General features: G+C 43.5%; 1 long non-coding RNA gene across 1 annotated transcript; it reads right to left on the bottom strand.

Annotated features, from left to right (window-relative positions):
• Window positions 1-4,439: 4,439 nt before the first annotated feature.
• Window positions 4,440-5,016, bottom strand: LOC100126917 (uncharacterized). The gene has a single exon (NR_157601.1). It is a non-coding gene; the product is annotated as an uncharacterized lncRNA (long non-coding RNA).
• Between the last annotated feature and the right edge of the window lie 5,951 nt (window positions 5,017-10,967).

Below are 10,967 nucleotides of genomic sequence, written 5' to 3'. Positions count from 1 at the left end.
CGCTGCCGCCACCAGGAGGAGGAAACGCGAAAAGTGAGTCAACAAATCCAGTCCATGCTGTGGGATCAGACACGTTATCACCCGCTTCGAGCGTAACCTATGCAAGTTAGCAAAATTAACATTTTTAATACAAATATCAAACGTTAAATGCAAATATCAACAAGTATATAGGTGTATAAATTCATCGAGAGTTATCAAACGTACTCTATCTCCAGGTGCAGATATATGTGTCGGAGGGGAGTTGAACTGTGGTGGCGGAGCTGGTGTGGATGCAAACTGGCTCTATTGTGGTGGCGGTGAAATATTTGTTGTTATGTTATGTTGCTGCATTAACTGTTAAACATATGTGTTACTATTCAAGATGTTGTATTGAAATATAATAATTTAGAGTTCGGATTATGTATACTCACTTGATAAAATCGCTTGGTTATGTGCATTGCAAGCCTCCATAAATTCTCGTTGTTGTTTCATCTCCTCACGCATCCTCATAATCTCCAACTCATGCTCGTTCGGTCGGCCAGAGCACAAGGTATAGGAAGACGAACCCGTCCTCTAAAATCTCACCGACGACGAGTCAATGAATCCGTCGAAGAGTGTGTATCTATAAGTGATTCAAAAATTGTGATTACTGCATAATCAATTTAGTGTCAACCATGTAATTTCATAAGTTAGAGCTTACCGTCCATGCGCTTTTCCACCACCACTTGCATACACCACCGAGGGATCCACCGATTCATGTCGCCAGTCGAAGTCAGGACAATGGCGACGAACCATCTTCTCCCCATATGTCGCCTATATATCATTCACAACCTTACAAATGCAGGAATTTCTATACTTTGAACGTTTGTACTTTTGGACCAAAATTCACCAGCCGATTCGTGGTTGTCTAGTTGCAGATCTCTTCAGCCAGACAGCCACGGATCAACTGGTGAGTTTTGGCCCAAAAGTACAAAAGTTCAAAATATAGAAATTCCTTCATTTGTAAGGTTGTGAATGATGCATAGGCATCATATGGGGAGGAGATGGTTCGTCGTCATGGCCCTGACTTCGACTGGCGACATGAACCGGTGGATCCCTCGGTGGTGTACGCAAGTGGTGGTGGAAAAACGCATGGACGGTAAGCTCTAGCTTATGAAATTACATAGTAGAAACTAAATTGTTTATGCAGTAATCACTATTTTTGAATCACTTATAGATACGCACTTTTCGACGGATTCATTAACTTGTCGTCAGTGAGATCTCAGAGGACGGGTTCGTCTTCTCATAGCTCGTGCTCTCGTCGACCGAACGAGCATGAGTTGGAGATTATGAGGATGCGTGAAGAGATGAGACAACAACGAAAATTTATGGAGGCTTGCAATGCACATAATCAAGCGATGTATCAAATGAGTATACATATTTCGAACTCGAAATTATTATATTTCAATACAACATCTTCAATAGTAATACATATGTTTAACAGTTAATGCAGCAACAGGGCATGACAACAAATATTCCACCGCCACCACAATGGAGCCAGTTTGCATCCACACTAGCTCCGCCACCACAGTTCAACACCCCTCCGACACATATACCTGCACCTGAAGATAGGGTACGTTTAATAACTCTCGATGAATTTATACACTTGTATACTTGTTGATATTTGCATTTAACGTTTGATATTTGAGATAAAAATGTTAATATTTGCTAACTTAAATAGGTTACGCCCGAAGCGGGTGGTAGTGGGTCTGATCGCACAGCAGGGACTGGATTTGTTGACTCTCTCTCTTCGCGTTCCCTCCTCCTGGTGGCGGCAGCGGTCAAAGCTCTAACCACCCAAGTGATGGTTATCTCTAAACACTTGAACTCGTGCACGCTATGTTTTTTAACTCGTGCACGCTATGTTTTTCGCGAACTAAACACTTGAACTTATCTCGTTGTTCCTATTTGAAATGTTTGTGTAAACTATGTTGGCGATGTTAAGTTTGTGATGTGTGAATTGATATATATGTTATGTGTGAAAACTCAATGCATGTGTTTGTTCTGTGTGATGATATATATGTTATGTGTGCAATTGTGGATAAATAGTTACCTAATTTGGTGCTGGTTTTGCAGCAATATAGGTTAATTCCCGTCGGCCCAGTAACTCCCGTCGGCTATGGTCGAACCGACGGGAATTAACAATTAATTCCTGTCGGCTAGGTAGGGCAGATGGGAATTAATTGTTAATCCCTGTCGGTCGGTCATGGCCGACGAGAGTTACAGGGCCGACGGGAATTAATTGTTAATTCCCGCCGACCCGCCGGACCTACGGGAATTAGTGTTTATTGCCGACGGCTTGTAACTGGCCAACGATGATTACTTATTCCCGTCAGCAGCCGACGGGAATAATCTTATCCCCGACATCTGACGGTTATCGGCTTACCGCCGACAGGAATAAGCCATAAACCGACGAGGATTAGTAATTCCCGTTGGTTCTTAACCAACAGGAATTAAGTGGATTCATGTAGTGAGCACTTGGTTCTTGCGAGGACCAAGGGAGAGCGATACCCTTGTGCAGGTTCTCCAACGAGGACCAGTGGTGAGTGGCGACTCTTCGATACCTTAGGAAAAATAGGAGGAGTCTTCTTGTCCCTACTTTACTTTACACATTTACTTTGAGCATTTTATTTTGTGTATTTGCTTAGTTCGTATTTGCAATAATGACTTAGGGTTGTTCTCTATTCCATAGCTTTTACTTGTTTCTAGTAGTTTGGGTGAAGTTGGGCTCATGTTTAGGGTTTAATCTTTTGTTAGAATTTTAGACAAGCCCAATTCACCCTCTCTTGGGCATCGTGATCCTTTCACATCCAATGAAGCATCAGTATTTTACCGAGGTATCAAAAAGCATGCAAGCTTTCCCCTAATCCTTGTTGGAGCCCCATGAAAGGGAATGCCCACACAAGGGACAAGCTCCCACTCAAAAGTAACTTCGTGGATAGCTTCAGACCTTCTCCATGCAAATGGTGCTCCACTTTTGGTCTTTCTCGGATGCTCTGTGTCTTCTGCGCTATCAAGTTTCCAGCCAAGATGTTATGGTCCTCGTTCTCTCTAGTACACGATAGCGACCACACCATAAATGTAATTAATATGATATCACAAGGTTACAACCCCTTTTGGTACAACACAATGGTGCGCGCAAGAGCCAAGGTATATAATCATGCATGCAAGCACCAAGGGTTTGAGGGTCTTTAACCTCACTTCTAATCAGTAGGCAAAACTTAGAGCAAGAGCTAATGATAGCGGTCTAACTAACCTAAGCATTTCACAAAGCACGAACGCTAATCACAGAGTGATCATTAAGCACTTAGATGTCTAGAGCTATAGGAATGTAGTCTCAACTCTTTAGCAATGTTTTTAGCTCCCGCACATCTCAAATGCCCTATTGTGGTGGTATATAGCCCCCAAGTCCAAAACTAGCCATCAGAAGTGATGCATATTTTTTGCATACTTACTGGATACTCCGGTGCAGGCATTAGACACACCAGTGTTTGTCCTCGACGGCTAGCAGTCGGTACTTGACATTGTTAGCCATTTGAGTCAGAGAATCTAGTGCTTTCACCGGTGTTACATTAGACACGTCCGGTTCGGTGAGGTATCCGATGGACACTGGATAAGTCTGGTACCTTATGGATATTCTCAAATATGATGCAGATATCTTTGAGTTCCGTATCCGGTGTCCTATCTAGTGTGACGTCCGGTGGATACCTGAGCGTTCTGTGTACTCTTTCTCAGTAGCTCTTCTTCAGTATAGTAACACTCTTATTACGTGGGACACGTTTGGTGTGGTTGAGTGCTCTATTTTTCCTTTATTTCTCTGTCTTTGTCTGGCCTTCTCTCATCTTATGCCTTGGACTCTTGCATGATCTTGTATAAACAATAATATTGATCATGAAACACCAAAAAAGATTATCGAATGGGTTCGAGTCTATTTTGATGTAGATCATTCAAAAGTTTATTTTTTGCTTGGTGTATCTAATGAGGACAATTTTTTCTTTTTCTATGTTCTTGGCAAGTAGCTTTTGTTGATTTGATAATTTTAAGGTCCTTTTGGTTGGGCTTTGGAACCTGCTTTTGATTTTGTAAAAGTCAACCAAAGGGCTGAAATGCCACAACTGCTTTGTTCCAAAGGCTGTTTTTGTTGTGGTACAAAATTGAAAACAGCTCACCCCTTGTTTTTACCTACTATGAAAATAGGCAACACTTAAAAAAATTATCCACTTGTTATGAAGGTGCCAGTTTATATTTTTTTTCATTCTTTACCCTTTGGGAGCTGATTTATTGCCTGCATTTATTATTCGTGTGTGATGGCATGCACACTATGGCCGTATGGGGCACGCACCTAGATCTAACACTGTAGAGTGTAGAGCCTGGGCCACTGGGGCACACTACTGCTACCTGTTTTGGCCCCTCTGTCAAGCGACGAGCAAACATGACTGACTATACATGAGCGTTGAATGGTTTTTGGATCAAGCAGGAGCAATAATAATATAAGTACCGATACAAAAAAAAAAAGAGGTCTCATCAGATCTAGCGAAATTGAAGGGGCTGCCTGACCTGACCTTGAAGGTACGACGATGTGTGGTCGCCGTCCTTTGATTTGAGGTGGTGCGTGCAAGCCGGGAAACAATACCCCGGCCCGGGGACGGCGATGGGCCACCGAGAACCACGGCGGCATGCCGCATCCAGCCAGCGCGATCGATCGAGCAGCGCCAAGAAACAACTGTACTACGTGGCGTCTGCATGATTGTACTGTGTGTCCATGGACGAGCCACGCGCACAGGCAGGCCGCCGCCGCAACCTCGCGGGCGGGTGCCCCAGCCCCGACGCAGGTCGGTCACGCAGCCTCCGTAGGCGCGTGCGGGCGCCCCATGCTCCGGTGCGAACCGATCATGGCGGCCACACGGGCAGCCCTAGCTAGCCTCCGCGGGCGCGCACTGGCGGCTCCTCGCGGCGACTACGGCTTCGGCCCCTGGCGGCGGCGCCAGCAACACAAAGAGAGGACCGGCTAGGGTTTTTCCAACCCTAACCGGTCTCCTTTATGCCACGGACCAGGCCAAAATGGGCCATTTCGGCTAGAATGGACTGCCTGCGCCATACCCATTGTTTGGGCTGAATAATTTCTTATTTTAGCCTTTTATTTTCTGCAATTTTTAGTAAAAAGACCATATGATGTTTCATTTACTATTTTTCATTAGCGTTAAGTGTCTAAATTTGAATTTTAGGCTACTAATGATATTTGTAACTGTATATATTTTCTGTTTTATTATGAAAATTGCATACTCGTTCGGCAATTATATTTGTTTTAACATTTATAATTCACATATCTCTACGTGCTTTTGTTTTTGCATTCTTTAACTTTGCTTGCTAAACACAACATATAATTAAGTTGAAATTTAATGATCCTCTTGCAAAATAAAATTATATTTTTTGGGCGCATGAGCACAGGTTGATGGAGTCCTGAGCACGAGCTATGTTAAATTCTTTTATAGAGTTTAGTAGACTAGAGACCGTGCTTTAAACCGCATTTGAAATGCCTATCACCATGCAGTCTACATCTTTCGAGACGATTACTGATGAGTGCTAACCCAAAAAGATCATATGAAGTTCTTGGATGTTATTTTAAAAATTAGTAGAGCATGGGTAGTGATGATCTAAGCACTAGCTGTGGTTTGTTCATTTAACGGACTTATCACCCTAGAGATGGTACTTCTGTGGAGCAAGTTTTCTTGCCCACTACTAGGAGATCTACCTCATTAATTTGACGATTATCTATACAATGTTCACCAACCCTCAAAATATTCATTCAGTTGCAAGGTTGAGTACCTTAATGCAACTCATATCATATGTAGTTTTAAGGACTTTTGCATTTAAACTCACAACATCACTAGTGTGATTCTTAATTTACATGGGCGTCACGGGCTATGGATCCAGGCAAGACGCAGCGGTCGCGTTGACAACTCAAAGAATTCTTTCAATTAAGATCTACTTAATTAAATGATGAATTCTTGCAAAATATGATGCATTTCTTCAACATGGGATTGTTAAACACATGATGTAGATCTAGGCTTTGGCCGCAATAAGTTTTTGGAATGTTTTTGCCCTGAGACCAAGCATTTAGACAACAAAAAGTTATTTGCCCATCAGTAAGAGGTCTACATCATATGATGATGATGATTACCTATGAAAGGATCACGATGCCCAAATGGCGGTGAATTGAGCTTTTCTAAAATTCCAACAGAAGTTAAACCCTAAGCATGAGCCCATCTTCACCCAACTACTAGAAATAAGTAAATACTAGTAGATGAACAACAACCCTAAGGCCCTGTTTGGGACAGCTGCTGCTTGTTGAAAAAGCAGCTTATCTGATAAGCTGGTAAAAAGCAGTTTCTGCTTGTTGGCTGCTTTTAGTTCATTTTGAGAAGCAGCTGAACTGATAAGCTGCTGCAGAAGCTGCCTGTTTGGCAGGACTTCAGCTTAAATTTGTGAAGAAGCTGAAAATAAGCTGTGCCAAACAGGATCTAAGTCATTACTACAACTACTAGTTAAGCAATTGCACAAAGTGAAATGCAGAATGTAAAGTAAGGGTAAGAATACTCCTCCAATTTTTTTACCGAGGTATCGAAGAGTCGACACTCTTCCCTAGTCCTTGTTGGAGCACTCGCGCAAGGATATCGCTCCCCCTTGGTCCGTGCAAGGATGATCATTTGCCACTCTGGCGCGGTGGATTCCTCATAACAGCGTACAAACTTGAGCTGGGTCACCAACAAGTCCTCTGGGGTGATCACCACACTCCAATCGCCACCAAGCCGTCTAAGTGATGCCGATCACCAAGTAACAAGCTATATAATTTCACTTGACCAAAAGAAGCCTAATGCATGTGGTGTGTACTCTAGGTGGCTTTCATGCGCACTAATGAGGTCCTAACACAGGATTATGATTTTTCTAATCACCTCACTAGGCTTTGTGAGACTTGCAATGCACTAGCAATTAATACACTTGAATGTGGGCAGCAAGACACTTAATGTGGTTGGTGGAGGGGGTATAAATAGCTCCAACCATCAAACTAGCTGTTGTTGGAGCTTTCTGCGTATGGGCGCACTAGACAGTCTAGTGCGCCAACGGTGCACTCCAACGACTAGTTCTGACAGCTAGCCGTTGCTCTTACGGCGCACTGGACAGTGAACAGTGACTGTCCGGTATACACCGGACAGTCTGGTGTGCGCGCGAAAATTCGACTTTCCAAAGTCGTTGTTCTCGGGTTTCTCGGGGGCAGAGGAGCTGCCCTCGGGGCAGGCTGGCCCCATTGTCAGGGGGTGCGCCTGACAGTCCGGTGCATACCGGACAGTCCAGTGCCCTTAAGACAGTAAACCCAATTTCTTTTCCTTAGGTTTTTCTAAACCGTTTTCGTTCTAACTTGTGAGTGTGTTATAGAGTGACACCTAGTGATAGTTCTGAGTGTGAATGTCAGAAATTGTTGAATCATCACTAACGCTAACGAGTTGTTAATGTCAAGTATGGTCTTCAATTCATGCCACTTCTGAACTGCTATCAGCCATGCTCTAATCATTTTGTATTTGCCTATGAGCAGTTTTCCATAAAGAAAAAAGTAATTTGTGTTTGTTACACTACTTGTCAGTTTCTCATAAATGCGTGTAGAAAAAACGATGGATCAATTGCATGTAACATATTAAAAATATGTCTTCTATACCATTATATAATACAACAGTAAAACTTTACAAAACCCACTAACTAAATTACCCCCACAACCATAACCTCCACTAAATCCACCAAACAAATTGTACCCAACTTAACACATCATCAAAACCAACATATCACTGGATAACCCTCTCTTTCTTAATCAATTAAATCCAATGGATAATATTATTTGAATCATCCTCCATCCCTCACATACCCCCTCCCACCTTCCACTCTCCCTTACTCACACCGCCATCAACCCCTCCTCTCGCATCATTGTCGTTGCCATCAACTCATCCTCTCACCGGGATCGTAGCGTTAGCACGTGCTATATGTTAGTATGCTTAAAATGGTTGTCACTATCTCAATCATTGCAATATGATGTTTCACCATGCGACACCTACACTCACTCCAATGAATACACATATACACATTCTATTCTTATCAACACCTTTCAAAAATCGTATTTAAATAAATGCCCAAGTTTTTTTGTCAAAAATATATATGCATATAATGTGTCTATATATATAATGGTATTCACGATAAACATATGTCTAGGTGTATGGTGAAAGCTCTCTTGTGAGTTTTGGTGTTTGGATGACAACTCAATTAAAGGACTAACAAGTGTACTAAGTGTTGAACAGGTGCTTAAAGTAAAGCCTACAGGGTTCAATACAAGTGAACAAATGTGATGGTCCAAGAACTGGATTATGGATACATAATGGACATCACAAGTAAGATGGACATTGCATAAAGTGAGACTCGGGTGCGAAGCTCGGAGACAACTGATCACGCCAAGGACGGAGGCAAGAGAAGCTTCGAGGTACCAAGTGCACGGGAGAAGGTCAAGGAGGCTGAGGAACCCAAAGCCAAGGGTGAAGAAGAAGGCTTGCAAAGTCAAGGGTGATCGAGTTGAGAACAGCTACGGCACATCAAGGATCACTACATAAGAACGTGACTTACAGCCAATGAGGTAACAGCTACAGTTATGTGGTGTAAGTCATAAGGCTCAAGATCAAGCTCTAAGAAGGAGATCAAGGTCACTAGAAGGAGAACAAGTGTCAAAACCAGAACTGGAAGCAGCCCAAAAGAGCTAAGTTCATCTTGATCTTTAGTTTGGGTTGTTCCTATGTTTGGAGATGTTCTATGTGACCTTTGCAGGATGTTGGAGCTAAGAAATGTCAATCTAGATCAAGTCAAGCCGACTCGACGATTTATGAGTCCAACATCAAAGCTCAAGCATGTGAAATGCTACAGATGTAATAATTAAGAGAAGGTATGTTTCTAAGCCTTAGTACATTGGTTTTGTGTACTAATATAGTTGTCTAAGTGTTAGAAACAGAAAGAAGAAGAGAAGAGAAGACTTGGCTGTGTACAGTCAAGAGGCTGTTTCGGTCTGAGGCACCGGACTGTCCGGTGGTGCACCGGACAGTGTCCGGTGCGCCAGGCTGCCTCGGCCGAAGAGGCCGCTCTCGGGAATTTGCTGACGGCGTACGGCTAAAATTCACCGGACTGTCCGGTGTGCACCGGACTGTCCGGTGAGCCAACGGTCGGCTGAGCCAACGGTCGACCGCGCGATCTGCGCGGGACACGTGGCCAAGCCAACGGTCGGAAGGGGGCACCGGACTGTCCGGTGTGCACCGGACATGTCCGGTGTGCCAACGGCTCCAGATCTGCAACGGTCGGCTTCGCCAATTAAGGAAAGGAATCGGGCACCGGACACTGTCCGGTGTGCACCGGACTGTCCGGTGCGCCCGACGACAGAAGGCAAAGATGGCCTTCCAGATTTATTCTCAACGGCTCCTAGGCCCCTTGGGTCTATAAAAGGGACTCCTAGGCGCCTCCAAGAAAAATACAAGTGCAGCCAACAAGTGTAGACATCACTCGAATCAATTCTCACTCTCCCTTGTGTGTGTAACTCTATAGTTTGTGTAGAAGGCACAGCTATAAGCCTTAAGAGAGAGGAGAAGTGCTGCTTAGAGCTAGAGCAAGGTCTTGAGCGTGTCGTTACTCTGCCGAGGTGCTGCCAAGAAGTTTGTAGCAGCCGCGGTTCTGTTGTAACCCCACTCAATAGTGAAAGGCTCTATCTGTCATATTGACAGATCTGAGCAAACGGAGGAAGGAGTTGAAATAGACTCCAAGCCCAGGTGTGGCTAACTCCAACGAGGACTAGGCAAGCATTTCAGGCTTGGCCGAACCTCGGGTTAAACCCTTGCGTCTGTGTGCTCTGTTCTATCCTGACTCTCTGCCTTACTCGTCTTTATATCTGCACTTCAATACTTATCTATGTTATAAGCTTGATTTGAAGTGCAGGACATATTGAGACAGGATCTTCCATTCCGCTGCAACCTACTCGAAGAGTCTTCTCACTCCACTGCGTACTAAGTCTTCAAGTAGAGTAAGAATTTCAGTTTTAAAGTAATAAGTTTTATTCGCCTATTCACCCCCCCCCCTCTAGGCGACATCCAGATCCTGTTCCCGGGTCAAAGGGAACTTTCAATTGGTATCAGAGCTAGGCCTCTCCAGTGTGGGCTTAGCCGTCCGGAGATAACGATGTCGTCACAAGAGGTAACTGTAGAACTTCTTTTAGGCGATGGCTCTAATTACAAATCTTGGTCTGTCTCTATTTATAATGCTTTCATGAGTGTTGATCCTGATTTGAGACAGATCTTTAGGAGAAGTATTTTTCCATCTGATATTAGTAAAAATCCCTCTAATGATGAACTAAGATGTTTTTCTCTCAATCACCGTGCTTGCAGCATCTTAGTTGATTCTCTTTCTAGAGGTGCTTATTTTGCCATCATGAGTAGTGGTAATGACTTAATTGTTGATGCTCATGATTTATGGAATAGAATTAAAGTAAAATATTTTGTGGCAAATTGTACTACTTCTACTCCCTATATTGCTTGTGATGCTAGCCATTCAAAGGGAGAAGATCAAGAACGATGGACACCCAACGATGAATCTACCTCGTCGACAGGTTTGATCTCCACTAATAATAAGTGTTTTATTGCTAACAATGACGGTGGAGACAAAAGCCATGATGAGGAAGAATATGAGGATGATAGTGAGGATGAATCTTCATCATCACAAGGTACATTTTCCTATATTGCTTCCACTGACGTTAATGACAGGGAAAATGAGACCGATGATGTGGAAGAAGAGGAGATTCGCCGTTTCTACAACCATCTCAACAAAGCGGACAAAGCTCTCTTGGTTAAGTTGTTGAGAAGAAACAAGGAACAAGGCAA

This window comes from Zea mays, chromosome 10 (assembly GCF_902167145.1).
Source record: "Zea mays cultivar B73 chromosome 10, Zm-B73-REFERENCE-NAM-5.0, whole genome shotgun sequence".
NCBI lineage: Eukaryota > Viridiplantae > Streptophyta > Magnoliopsida > Poales > Poaceae > Zea > Zea mays.
This window is presented reverse-complemented; position numbering and strand designations above follow the sequence as displayed.